The 12458-nt window shown below is 41.3% G+C and overlaps 1 pseudogene; it reads right to left on the bottom strand.

The window, feature by feature from the left end:
- LOC119523995 overlaps positions 1-9303 on the bottom strand; it is a 47690-nt pseudogene extending 38387 nt beyond the window's left edge.
- Positions 9304-12458: the final 3155 nt, after the last annotated feature.

Genomic DNA, 12458 nt, shown 5'->3' with positions numbered 1-12458 from the left:
TATTTTTCCCTCTCTCTATTAATATCCTTTATTGTACCCATACCGAATCTCTTTAGTACTGAACCTTTCTCCAAGTCTCTCTGTCCTGTCTTTGTTTCTCTGTCTGTAGGGCTCCCTTGAGTATCTCCAGTACGGCAGGTCTCTTGTTAGCAAATTCTCTCAGCATTTGTTTGTCTGTGAAAAATTTAAACTCTCCCTCAAATTTGAAGGAGAGCTTTGCTGGATAAAGTATTCTTGGCTGGAAATTTTTCTCACTCAGAATTTTAAATATATCGTGCCACTGCCTTCTTGCCTCCATTGTGGCTGCTGAGTAGTCACTACTTAGTCTTATGCTGTTTCCTTTGTATGTGGTGAACTGCTTTTCTCTTGCTGCTTTCAGAACTTGCTCCTTCTCTTCTGTGTTTGACAGTGTGATCAGTGTATGTCTCGGAGTGGGTTTATTTGGATTTATTCTATTTGGAGTTCGCTGAGCATTTATGATTTGTGTATTTATGTTGTTTAGAAGATTTGGGAAGTTTTCCCCAACAATTTCTTTGAATACTCTTCCTAGACCTTTACCCTTTTCTTCCCCTTCTGGGACACCAATGAGTCTTATATTTGGACGTTTCATATTATTTATCATATCCCTGAGGTCCATTTTGATTTTTTCAATTTTTTCCCCATTCTTTCTTTTATGCTTTCATTTTCCATTCTGTCATCTTCCAGGTCACTGATTCGTTGTTCAACTTCCTCTAGTCTTGTACTATGAGTGTCCAGAATCTTTTTAATTTGGTCAACAGTTTCTTTAATTTCCATAAGATCATCCATTTTTTTATTTAGTCTTGCAATGTCTTCTTTATGCTCTTCTAGAGTCTTCTTAATTTCCTTTATATCCCGTACTATGGTCTCATTGTTCATCTTTAGTTCTTTGAGTAGCTGCTCTAGGTGCTGTGTCTCTTCTGGTCTTTTGATTTGGGTGCTTGGGCTTGGGTTATCCATGTCGTCTGGTTTTTTCATATGCTTTATAATTTTCTGTTGTTTTTGGCCTCGTGGCGTTTGCTGAACTTGATAGAGTTCTTTTAGGGTTTGTAGACCTATTGAAGTCTTTATCTCTAATTTATCAGATCTACAGCTTCGTGGAGTACACTTTCTCTAACTAACCAGCAGGTGGCGTCCACGAGCCACCTGTCCTCCACAAGCCAGTTCTCCCCTGCTTAGCCTTTTTGGTGAGTGGGGGAGTGAGTCTTGTGGGGTCCAATTGGTGTACCAAGCTTGCGTGTGTAGTTGGTGTTGCCTGCCCTGTATGTGGGGCGTGTTTCTGGGCAGTCGGGGAGGGGGGGTGGCCCTAACTATCGAATCTCCCTGGTGATCCTAGAGTTTTAAAGCTGCTGCAATAGTCTAGTCCTTCAGTTCAGTCCTGCCACAGTTTGTCTCTACCACTGACCCACAAGTCCTTGGTATTGGCGTATGGCTCCTGAGACTTGCAAGTGGGCCCCTCTTCCAGGCCGTGCACCCCGGGTCCTCTGTTGAGGGATGACTGTGCTATGTCACAGGTGAGTGCCGTCCCCCCAGGGCAGTTCTGGGCTGCTGGGCTGTGTAGGGAGGCTCCCAGTCTGCTGAAATGATGGCTGAATGGGGCTTTGTTAATTCACACTGCTCTACCTTCCCAACTCTTGGACAATCAGCTGAGGTTGCAGGGAAGGCTAATGTCCACGCCCAGTTTTGTGGTGTGTGCCTGTTATTTGAAGCACTTCCGTCACACTGGGTTGTCTGGGGCAGCTCTGGGCTATGGGGCTGGCGATGGGCAGCAGTGTTTCCTGTCCACCAGGATGGTGGCTGTGAGCGGACACCCCCCTTTTCTTGGGAAGTTGTGGTGTTTAGTGAATTTTCTCAGCCACTGGATTATTGCCTTTTGTGTCAGAGCTCTCTTAGTTCTGCTCTTGACTTGACGTGCCCAAATTGAAAGTCTTTGAAGCTTTCTGTATTGAGCTTATTAGAGTAATTGTTTTAGAAAAAGAAAAAAGGATTAAAAAAAAAAAAGGTCCTCCTCACAGATCTAATGGGTTATTGAAATGCTAATAGACAAAGCAACCAGGGTCATTAAGGAAAGGTCCACAAGGCAGAGAGATCAGCTTTTCTTCGGGATTTGCATATGCGCCTCAAGGCCTGAGCTCCGCCCTTCCCCTTTCTGTGTTCACCAGAACTCCAAAAATCCTCTGCTTTTATTTTGTAGTTTTTCGTGTTGTTTTTTTTTTTTTCTATGCCTGTCTCCTCTCTGCTGGGCTGGCTGCTCTCAGATTCTCTGGTGTCTGGTCTCAGTCTATCTATGGTTGGAGTTTGGATCAGTAGAATGAGTTTCCGAGAATGGCTGCCACTGCAGTTCTCCCTTCTCCTACCCGGAGCTGACAGCCCCTCCTCCCCCGGGACTGAGCCTGGCAGGGAGGGGCGCGGGTCCCCTGGCCGCAAAAACTTACAGATTTCGCTGATCTCAGCCGTTCGACATTTTCATGAGTGTTGTATGAAGTATGCCCAAAGTCAGATTGCTCTGTGGTGTCCAGTCCATGCAGTTCCTGGCTTTCTACCTACTTTCCTGGAGGAGTAAACAGCTGTAGGTATGCACGAGTCAAATTCTGTAGAGCAGTCATCAAACTGTCAACTCCAAGGAAGATGTCCGATGAACTCCTCAGGAATCGAACCAGCAACTTCGATGAACTCCTCAGGAAATGCTTCATTGGGCAGCCGAAGAAGAAGTCCTTTATTTGATTTTAATATTTTAAAATGTATTGAAGTATGTTTTGTGACCTAATAGATGGTCTATCCTGGAGAATGACCCATGATCACTAGAGAAGAATGTGTATTCCATTGCTGTTGGGAAAAGTGTCTATATATGTCTCTTAGGCCTAGTTGGCCTAGGGTATTGTTCAAGTCTTTCATTTCTTTACTAATCTATCCATTATTGAAGGTGGTGTGTTGAAACCTCCTACTATTAATATAGAATCATCTATTTATCCCTTCAAATCTGTCAATATTTGCTTCATATATTTTGGGGTTCTGCCATTAGGTGCATATATATTCAGAGCTCTTATATCTTCTTGTTGAATTGACCCCTTTATCATGACAGTCTTTTTTAATTCAGTTTTATTGAGATATATTCACATACCATACAGTCATCCATGGTGTACAATCATCTGTTCACAGTACCATCATAGATTTGTGCATTCATCACCCCAACCTATTTTTGAACATTTTCCTTATACCAGAAAGAATCAGAATAAGAATAAAAAATGAAAATAAAAAAGAACACCCAAATCATCCCCCATCCCACCTTATTTTTCATTTAGTTTTTGTCCCCATCTATCTACTCATCCATCCATACACTGAATAAAGGGAGTGCGATCCCCAAGGTTTTCACAGTCACACTGTCACCCCTTGTAATCTACATTGTTATACAATCATCTTCAAGAGTCAAGGCTACTGGGTTGGAGTTTGGTAGTTTTGGGTATTTACTTCTAGCTATTCCAATACATTAAAACCTAGAAAGTGTTATTTATATAGTGTGTAAGAATGTCCACAAGAGTGACCTCTCAACTCCATTTGACATCTCTCAGCCACTGAAGCTTTATTTTGTTTCATTTTGCATCCCCCTTTTGGTCAAGAAGATGTTTTCAATCCCATGATGCCGGGTCCAGATTCATCCCCAGGAGTCATATCCTGCGTTGTTAGGGAGATTTACACTCCTTGGAGTCAGGTCCCACGTAGGGGGGCGGGCTGTCAGATCACCTGCCGAGGTGGCTTAGTTAAAGAGAGAGGGCCACATCTGAGCAAAAAAGAGGCACTCACGGGGAGATTCTTAGGCACAATTATAAGCAGTTTAGCCTCTCCTTTGCAGCAACAAGCTTCATAAGCCCCAAGACAGAGGGCTCAGTTCATCAAGCCGTCAGTCCCCAATGTTTGTGAGAACATCAGCAACAATCCAGGTGAGGAAGTCCAACACCTTCACATCCTCCCCCAGCTCCTCAGGGGGACCCCGAATATATACTTTTATTTTCTGCCCAAATTACTTTGGGATGTGTTGCTGTTTCACTCTAACCTGTACAGACCTGCCATATCTCACTTCCTATTCAAAGTTCCGTGTAATTGTGGTGTTTGAACAAACTGACTGTAGAAGTTATATTGTTTAGAAAATATAGATCCTACACAAAATAAACATTTCTTCCCTTGGTCTTACATGGAAATTGAAGTTTTAACACAGTCAGTTTCAACCTTTACCCTTTGGCCCGATTTGCCCTAATCTTAACCAGATCTGCTTCATTCATATCTCTAATTGAAGTCTGGGCTCTTTTTCAGTTTTTTTTTTTTTAACAGTATCATAACAGTTTTGACTTAAAGTCTATTTTATCTGATATTAGCTTAGCTGCCCCAAATCTCTTTTTGTTACTATTTGCTTGGTTTATGTTTTATTTCCATGCTTTCTCTTTCAGCTAACTTGTGTCTTTGACTCTCAGGTGACTGTCTTATAACCAGCATGCTTTTTATTCATTCTGCCAATATCAGCCTTTTCACTGGGCATTTTATCCATGTATGTTTAAAATAACTACTGTTAATTCAGGACTTTATTCTGCCATTTGGCTATTTGGACTTTCTTTTCTTTACTAGAGAAGTTGTGGGTTTATAGAACAATGATGCCTAAAATACAGCCTACCCATACACCACCCTATTATTAACACCTTGCATTGGTGTGGAACATTTGTTACAATTGATGATAGCACATTTTTATAATTGTACTATTAGCTATAGCCCATGATTTAACTTAGGGTTCACTTTTTGTGCAGTGTAGATCCATGGATTTAAAAAAAATTATGGTCACCATATGCACAGTCTATCATTTCCCCTTTAAATCTCATTCAGATATATATATATATTTCAGTGCTGTTAATTATGTTCACAGCATTGTGCTACCATCATATCTGATCTAATTCATATCTTGTTTTGTCCCTCAATTCATCCATTAAGGCCTACTTTCGTATTTATTTGATTTTTTGTGGTGTACCCTTTTGCATCCCTTCTAATTTCTTTCTTTATACATTTTTCAGATATTTTCTTTGTGGTTACCATGGGACTTAAATTTTTTTATTCTTTTTTTAAATTAAATTTTATTGAGATATATTCACATACCAGTCAGCAAAGTGTACAGTTTGTGCATTCATCATCACAATTGATTTTTGAACATTTTCATTACCATACAAAAAAGAATGAGAATAAAAATGAAGACCCAAAACATCCCATCTCCTCCATCCCTCCCTATTATTCATTTCCTTTTTGTCCCCATTTTTCTACTCATTTGTCCATATGCTGGATAAAGGGAGTGTGAGCCTTAAGGATTTCATAATCACACAGTCACACAGTGTAAGTTATATAGTTGTACAATCATCTTCAAGAACCAAGGCTACTGGGTTGCAGTTCAGCAGTTTCAGGTATTTCCTTCTAGTTATTCCAATACGCCAAAAACTAAAATAGGATATCTGTATAGTGCATAAGAATGCCCTCCAGAGTGAACTCTCGACTTCATTTGAAATCTCTCAGTCACTGAAACTTAATTTTGTCTCATTTCTCTTCCCCCTTTTGGTCAAGAATTCTTTCCCAATCCCATGGTGGCAGGTCCAGGCTCATTCCTGGGAGTCATGTCCCACATTGCCAGGGAGATTTACACCCCTGAGAGTCATGTCCCACATAAGAGGGTGGGCAGTGAGTTTACCTGCAGAGTTGGCTTAGAGAGAGAGGCCACATCTGAGCAACAAAAGAGGTTCTCTGGGGGTGACTCTTAGGCACAATTATAAGTAGGCTTAGCCTTTCCTTTGCAGTAACAAGCTTCATGAGGGCAAGCCCATGGGGCTTAAATTTGACATCCTAAATCTATAGCAATCATCTTTGATTTGATACCAGCTTAACTTCAAGAGCATACACATACACTGCTCAGATACCCCTCCATCCCCCCATCTTTTTGTTATATTTGTAAAAAAAAAATCTTTATACATTGTATATCCGAAGCCATAGACTTATCATTACTTTTCATACATTTGCGCTTAAGACCTGTAAGAAGTAAAAAGTGGAATTACATTATAAAAAACCATACAATACAATTGTACAAGCATTTATAATTACCAATATGGTTATCTTTACTGGAGTTCTTTATTTCTTTATGCTGCTGTGAACCACTGTCTAGTGTCCTTTCCTTTTAGTCTGAAGAACTCCCTTTAGCATTGCTTGTAGGGCAGGTCTAATGGTGATAGACTTCCTCAAGTTTTGCTTATTTGGGAATGTCTTGATGTCTCCCTCATTTTTGAAAGCCAGTCTCACTGTATATAAAACTCTTGGTTGGCAATTGTTTTCTTTCAGCACTTTAAATAATTCATTCCACTGCCTTCTTGTCTTATGGTTCCTGAGGAGAAATTGGAACTTAATCATATTGGGACTGCCTTGCACATAACATGTTGCTTTTCTCTTGTGGCTTTTAGCACTCTCTCTTTGTTCTTGGCACTCAACAGTTTAACTGCTATGTGTCTAGGCGTGTTTCTCTTCAAGTTTATCCTCTTTGGTGTTTGTTGAGCATCTTAAATTTGCATATTCATATCTTTTGTTAAATTTGAGATGTTTTCTGCCATTATTTCTTCAAATATTCCTTCTGCCCATTTATTTTTCTTCTTATTCTGGGATTCCCATAATGCATAGATTGGTATGCTTTATGCTTGATTGTGTCCCATAGATCTCTTAAGGTATGTGTCTTTTTCAAAATTCTTTTTTATTTCTGCTCCTCAGCCTGAATCATTCCAGCTTTCTTATCTTCAAGTTCATTGATTTTTTCTTTTACCTGCTCCAATCTGCCTTTGAAACCCTCTAGGGAATTTTTCATTTCAGATATTGTGCTCTTCAACATTGCTATTTTTGTTTGCTTCATTTTTAAAATTTCTTTCTCTTTATGAGATTCTCATATTGTTCATTCATTTTTTCCTAACATCATTTAGGTCTTTCTCCATGTTTTCCTTTATCTCCTTGATTATATTGAGGATCATTCCTTAAAAGTATTTGGCTGGTATGTACAAAGTATGGTTTTCTTTGTTGGTGGTTTCTGGAATTTTTTTACTGATCTTTGGATGGACTATCATTCCTGTTTCTTTATTTGTCTTGTCTTTTGTTGCACACTGTACATTTTAATATTTTAAGGTGTTGATTCTGGTATATATTCCCTGGGCTCTCTATTCTTCAAGTTTATACCCAGCTAGTGATATGACAGAGATTTTCTTGTATGCCAGGAGCTAACAAATACAAAAAAAAAAATCCAATACAGAGAAACACTTCTCACAGGTTCTGCAAATTAGCTCTGCATTGGCCAGTGCTGTCCTTCAGAGTTTGGCCCTCCTATCAAGAAGATCAGCCCAAGGCAAATGTAAGTGCAGGCCCTCTCTGTCTTTTCTGAGCCTACTTCTTGTCCTGGACTCGTGCTACTCTTGGCCTTAGGTATTCCCTTTTTCTGGTCTTCAAATTCCTCCTCTACACTCTATGAAATAGACTTTCTTCCTCTTCTTAGTGCTCTATTATGTGACTTAAATAAGATAATCCTTTGCCCCAGGATGTTTTGACTTATTGTTTCTTAGGCTGTTTTAGCTCTCTGAAAGCTGCTTCTGCCTACAAGGCAATTCCTAGGAGGGCAGGCCAGAGAAGAGTTTCCTGGTTCAGTCTTTCAGTGTGCCACTGGTAGACTGGCACTGACATATTGGTATTGCAGTATGTGTATAAGGGTTATTCTACTCCCTCAGAACAGGACCAGGTATTCACAAAGAGAGTGCAGGGTGGCTGCACACCATGCCAGAGAAGGTGTGGTGGAGGGGCCAGCAAGGGTGCCATGAGCTTCTCCTACCATTTATTAAAGCTGAGTTTTCTTGGTTTGGCACTCACCCAGTTACTGCAACCCTTGAACTGTTTTCTGGAGTTCTGAGGAAGATGCCTCTCACAGTTTTTGCTAGCTGTTCAAAGATTCTGTGGGAGAACAGCAGCCTGGAATGCCAATACTTCATTTCTTGAGCAGTAAGTACGTGTAAGGCACTGTGCTTGGCACTTTACACACCTTATGTCAGGGCAACAGTCCTGAGAGGTAGATCCTGTTATTATTCCCCCAGTTTTACCAGGTGAGGGATCTGAGTTTCTATGCCAAGAGTTCAAGGTTCCTCAGCTGGTCAGCTGCTGATCCTGGAGCCCACGCTCTACTTCCCCACTTTGCAGGAACAATACTAGAGTGAGAGGGTGTGTGCTGAGTGCCAGAGAGCCCAGACATGCAAAAGCAGAAGCCAGGCTTGGAATCATGCATAGCAACAAGGTACAGTGGATCCAGAATAGAGGGAAGAGCTTCACTGGTTCAGCAAGCCCCTGATAACACCACAAGCTTGGAGACTGACCTTCTTCATACCTCAAAAGACTGGTCTTGTGTGCCAGTTTGGATATATTATGCCCCCCAGAAAAAGACATGTTCTTTAATGCAATCTTGTGGGGGCAGGTATATTTAGTCTTGATTAGGTTGGAACCTTTGGGTTAGGTTGTTTCCATGGAGATGTGACCCACTCAGCTGTAGGTGATAACTCTGATTATATTATTTCCATGGAGGTGTGCTCCACCCATTCAGCATGGGCCTTGATGAGTTTACAGGAGCCCTATAAGAGTTCAGAAAGAAGGAGCTCAGTGCTGCAGCTGAGAGACATTTTGGAGACGTCCACTGAAAGCACACCTTTGCTGATGCTGATGCTTAGACATGCTTGAAGATACAGACAGAAGGATTTTAGCTAAGAGGTAAAGCCCAGAATTTGCCCTGGGATATTCTAAGACAGGACCCTCAGGTGCTTGGAGAGAAATGTCCTGGGATAAAGAACCAAGAATGCACAGGAGCTGAGAGAGGAGCTGGAACACAACCTGGAATGAGCAGACACCAGCCACATGCCTTCCCAGTTAAAAGAGGTTTTCCGGACACCAACAGCCTTTCTTCAGTGAAGGTATTCTCCTGTTGATGCATTAATTTGGACATTTTCATGGCCTTTGGACTGTAACTTTGTAACCTAATAAAACCCCTTTATAAAAGCTAATCTGTTTCTGGTATTTTGCATAATGGCAGCATTAGCAAACTGGAACACCTTGGATAACCCATCCTGTGGGATGGTGTAGGATCTGGGTTTGTTATGATCTGCCTACTGACACCTGCTGATTTACCTGTGCTCCTTGAGCTTTCTCTCTGAAACCTGATGGGAGAAGAGCTAGTAAGAGGGGTAGTGACGCCACCATGCCCGGAGAATTGAGGTGAGTGCCCCAGGAGGCACTTAGATCCTTCTGTCCTGGGCCCAGGCACAGCAATTTAGATGGGCATATATAGACTTGGTCACTCTGGGAGGGAGCACAAGCTAACAATAGAAACAGTGATGAAACTTGGTACAGAGCATCCCCAGACAAACCCCCTAGTGGGTTTTGCCACTTGGGTAACTTCCTATAATCAGTCAGAATGTAGGAGTCTTTGTACCAAAACCCTGGAATCTTGGTATTTCCCCTTCATACTTTCTGTGGTTTCCCCCAAGCCCCTCCTCTTCTTGCAGCCACCACCCCATGTTCCCTGTGGTATGAAACAGTTCACTATTCACAACACAACAGCTTCATTACTTTCTCCATGGAGCTCTGGGGATGCACATCATATACAGAGAGGGATTCTAAGCAAAGTGATGGGGAAGGTAGTGCCAGCCACAAGCCACCCTCAGATTCTCCTGAAGGCTAAATTCCTCTATCTCTTTCCTCCACCACACACCACATGCACCAGGCCATCAAACACTGTTCTTTGGATATTACTCAAATTCTTCTGCTCACCACTTTCCCTTGGTTTAGACCCTTTGCATCTTATTTAGCTCTAAGTATTGACATATGTTTAGTTTCCCTTTTAATTTCTGAGGAGGATTAGTGTTACAAAAAATTCTTAAACAGCTTTTACACCAAGCCATTTACACTAATAAAGAAAAGAAATATTTCTATATTGCTAAAGCATAGCATTCTTCCAGCTTCACCTTAAGGCTATTTTCTTTAAAATGACAATATTAAAAAAAGCCATGTTAAAACATGTCCTTTAAGATATAACAACACTGCAACCATGTTTTCCCTTAGGTGTAGCAAGAACCTCAACAGATAGTTTATTTATCATAAACCACTTAATTTGTCTCAAATATATTGCTTGTTTTTCCATTTTTCCCTCCTATAAAATGAAGATGGAAGAGCTCTTGGCAGCAGAGCTGGCTGGACTTGCATGGCCACCTAAGAAGTCACTTACCTGGTATTCAATTCACCGGTATTTGTTTAGTCCTGCTCTGCTTGACACTTTGCTAAGTGCATGTGGTACAAAGATGAACAGGACATGGTTCCTGAGTTTGTTAGCTTCTACTCCACTGAAGCCAGCCAGAAGATAAATTGATACTTTTAATACAATGTAATAAATGCTAAGATAGAGAGTTGCACAAGTTTGAATGAGAGTACAGAAGAGTAGGATTTAGCCAGCCAGTTATGAAGAAAGGTCTCCTGGAGGAGATGATATCTGAACTTGACCCTGAAGAGATAAAAAAGAGTTAGAGAAAAAGAGAGGAAGATGTATTCCATGAGAAAGGATTAGTATGAACCGTGGTCTGAGGCTTTGAAACAGCTTAAAGCATATGATGGAACCTACTGGTACCTTGTCAAGGTCCCCTTTATCTGGCCAGTTCACCCAGCCCACAGCTGTTGAAAATGTGGGCTGCTAAAGGCTGCTGCCCTTCTCCAGAAAACTGCCCTCAGGAATAGGAGCTTCCTTGGCCAGCCCTGTGGCACCATGCCTTATGGGCCCCTTCCCACCCCTAGCTTGCAGCCTACGACTAGCTAACACAGCCTGCTTGCTTCAAGATGGGCCAAACTTTGTAGTGTCATTTGTGCTTCACAGTTTTAGGGATCAGGCTGATGCTGGACTCCAAATGAGAACACATGTTTGCTTAGCTCTGTCCCCTGCCCCATCCTGCTTCCCTCACTCCCTTTCCCTATGAGAGCCATCCCTGTGTAAATTTTAAGGACTTGAATCCCTACCTCAAGCTCTGCTTCCAGGGAACTGGATCTACGATAGTATGTTCAACGAACTTCTAAAACTTTCCTTTAGGAAAAATTGGAAGATTAAACTCAAGAATTAGGCAAGAGTAAGATCACAGAGAACTTTGTAAGCCATATAAAAGACCTTTGAGCAATACTAAAGCACCCATCCTGAAATAATGTTCCCCATCTATAGTGATGTAGCCTCCCCACCTTGAGGGATTTAATTAATTTGGGTTAAGGCATTGGAGCTACTGGGGCCCTTATCTAAATGCTGATCTCCCTGAAAAATGATGATCCTCTGAGCTAGTAACAGTCTAATTCACATTAAGGTATTACATAGTATGACAGATCATTTTTCCCAATGATATGCCACAAGTGTTAATCCCACCCCAGATGCCCTTCTTATAATATGATTGACATTCCTCCTTGAATCTGGGAAACATGGGGCTTGTGATGCACAGAGGAAGCAATACTGTGCAGTGTCCAAGGCAGGGCCATAAAAGGCATACGACTTCCACCTAGATTGTTCTCTCTGTCTCTCAGCATGCTCACTCTTGGAACCCAGCACCATGTTGTGAGAAAGCCCAGGCCACATGGAGAGGCCATGTGTGGTGTTCTGGCTGACAGTCCGAGTTAGCACCAACCACACCAGCGTCAATCATCAAACATGTGAGTCAAAGAGGCTTCAGATGATTCCAGATTTCAGCTTTCTATTCTTCCTGCCAAAGGCACAGACATCATGGAACAGAAACAAGTCTTCCCTTAGAAACAGTAAAGATAATAAAATGCATTGTGGTTTCAAGTTTTGGGTTAATTTATTTTGGAGCAATAAATAAACAATACATTTGGCTAGGCTCTGAATTCCTCCCTAAAAGTCAGCTCCTCTGGCTTCCCTATTTAGGTTAATGGTATTTCCAAAGTTCTTTCAGTTACTGAGCTATTTTTATCTCTCCCTGTTTCTCTACTTATATATAATTTGGTTGTCAGGTCCTACAGAGTCTCCTTTCTACAGTGTCACTGCCATCTATCCTTTTCCATCATACCTATGTCCTAGGTCAAGCCCATTGTCTCTCTCCAGATTAAACTAAAACCCAACTCGAATCATCTTCATGTCCTTGCTGTAAAATCTTCAGCTTTCACACACACAATAAAAACAACTTCCAGGTGGCAAAGTCAATTAGTGTATGGGTGTGTACATGTGTATTTACAGAAATAATGTTTTGTTTTCTCATTGTAACAAAGTTAGACTTGTTGCAATACAGTTGTGTACAAAAAAGTGAATGTCTCCGTCACCAGATAAAATCACTGTAAATAATTGGTATGTTACATTCCAGACATTTTTCTAGATA

Source organism: Choloepus didactylus, chromosome Y, assembly GCF_015220235.1.
Source record: "Choloepus didactylus isolate mChoDid1 chromosome Y, mChoDid1.pri, whole genome shotgun sequence".
Lineage (NCBI taxonomy): Eukaryota > Metazoa > Chordata > Mammalia > Pilosa > Megalonychidae > Choloepus > Choloepus didactylus.
This window is presented reverse-complemented; position numbering and strand designations above follow the sequence as displayed.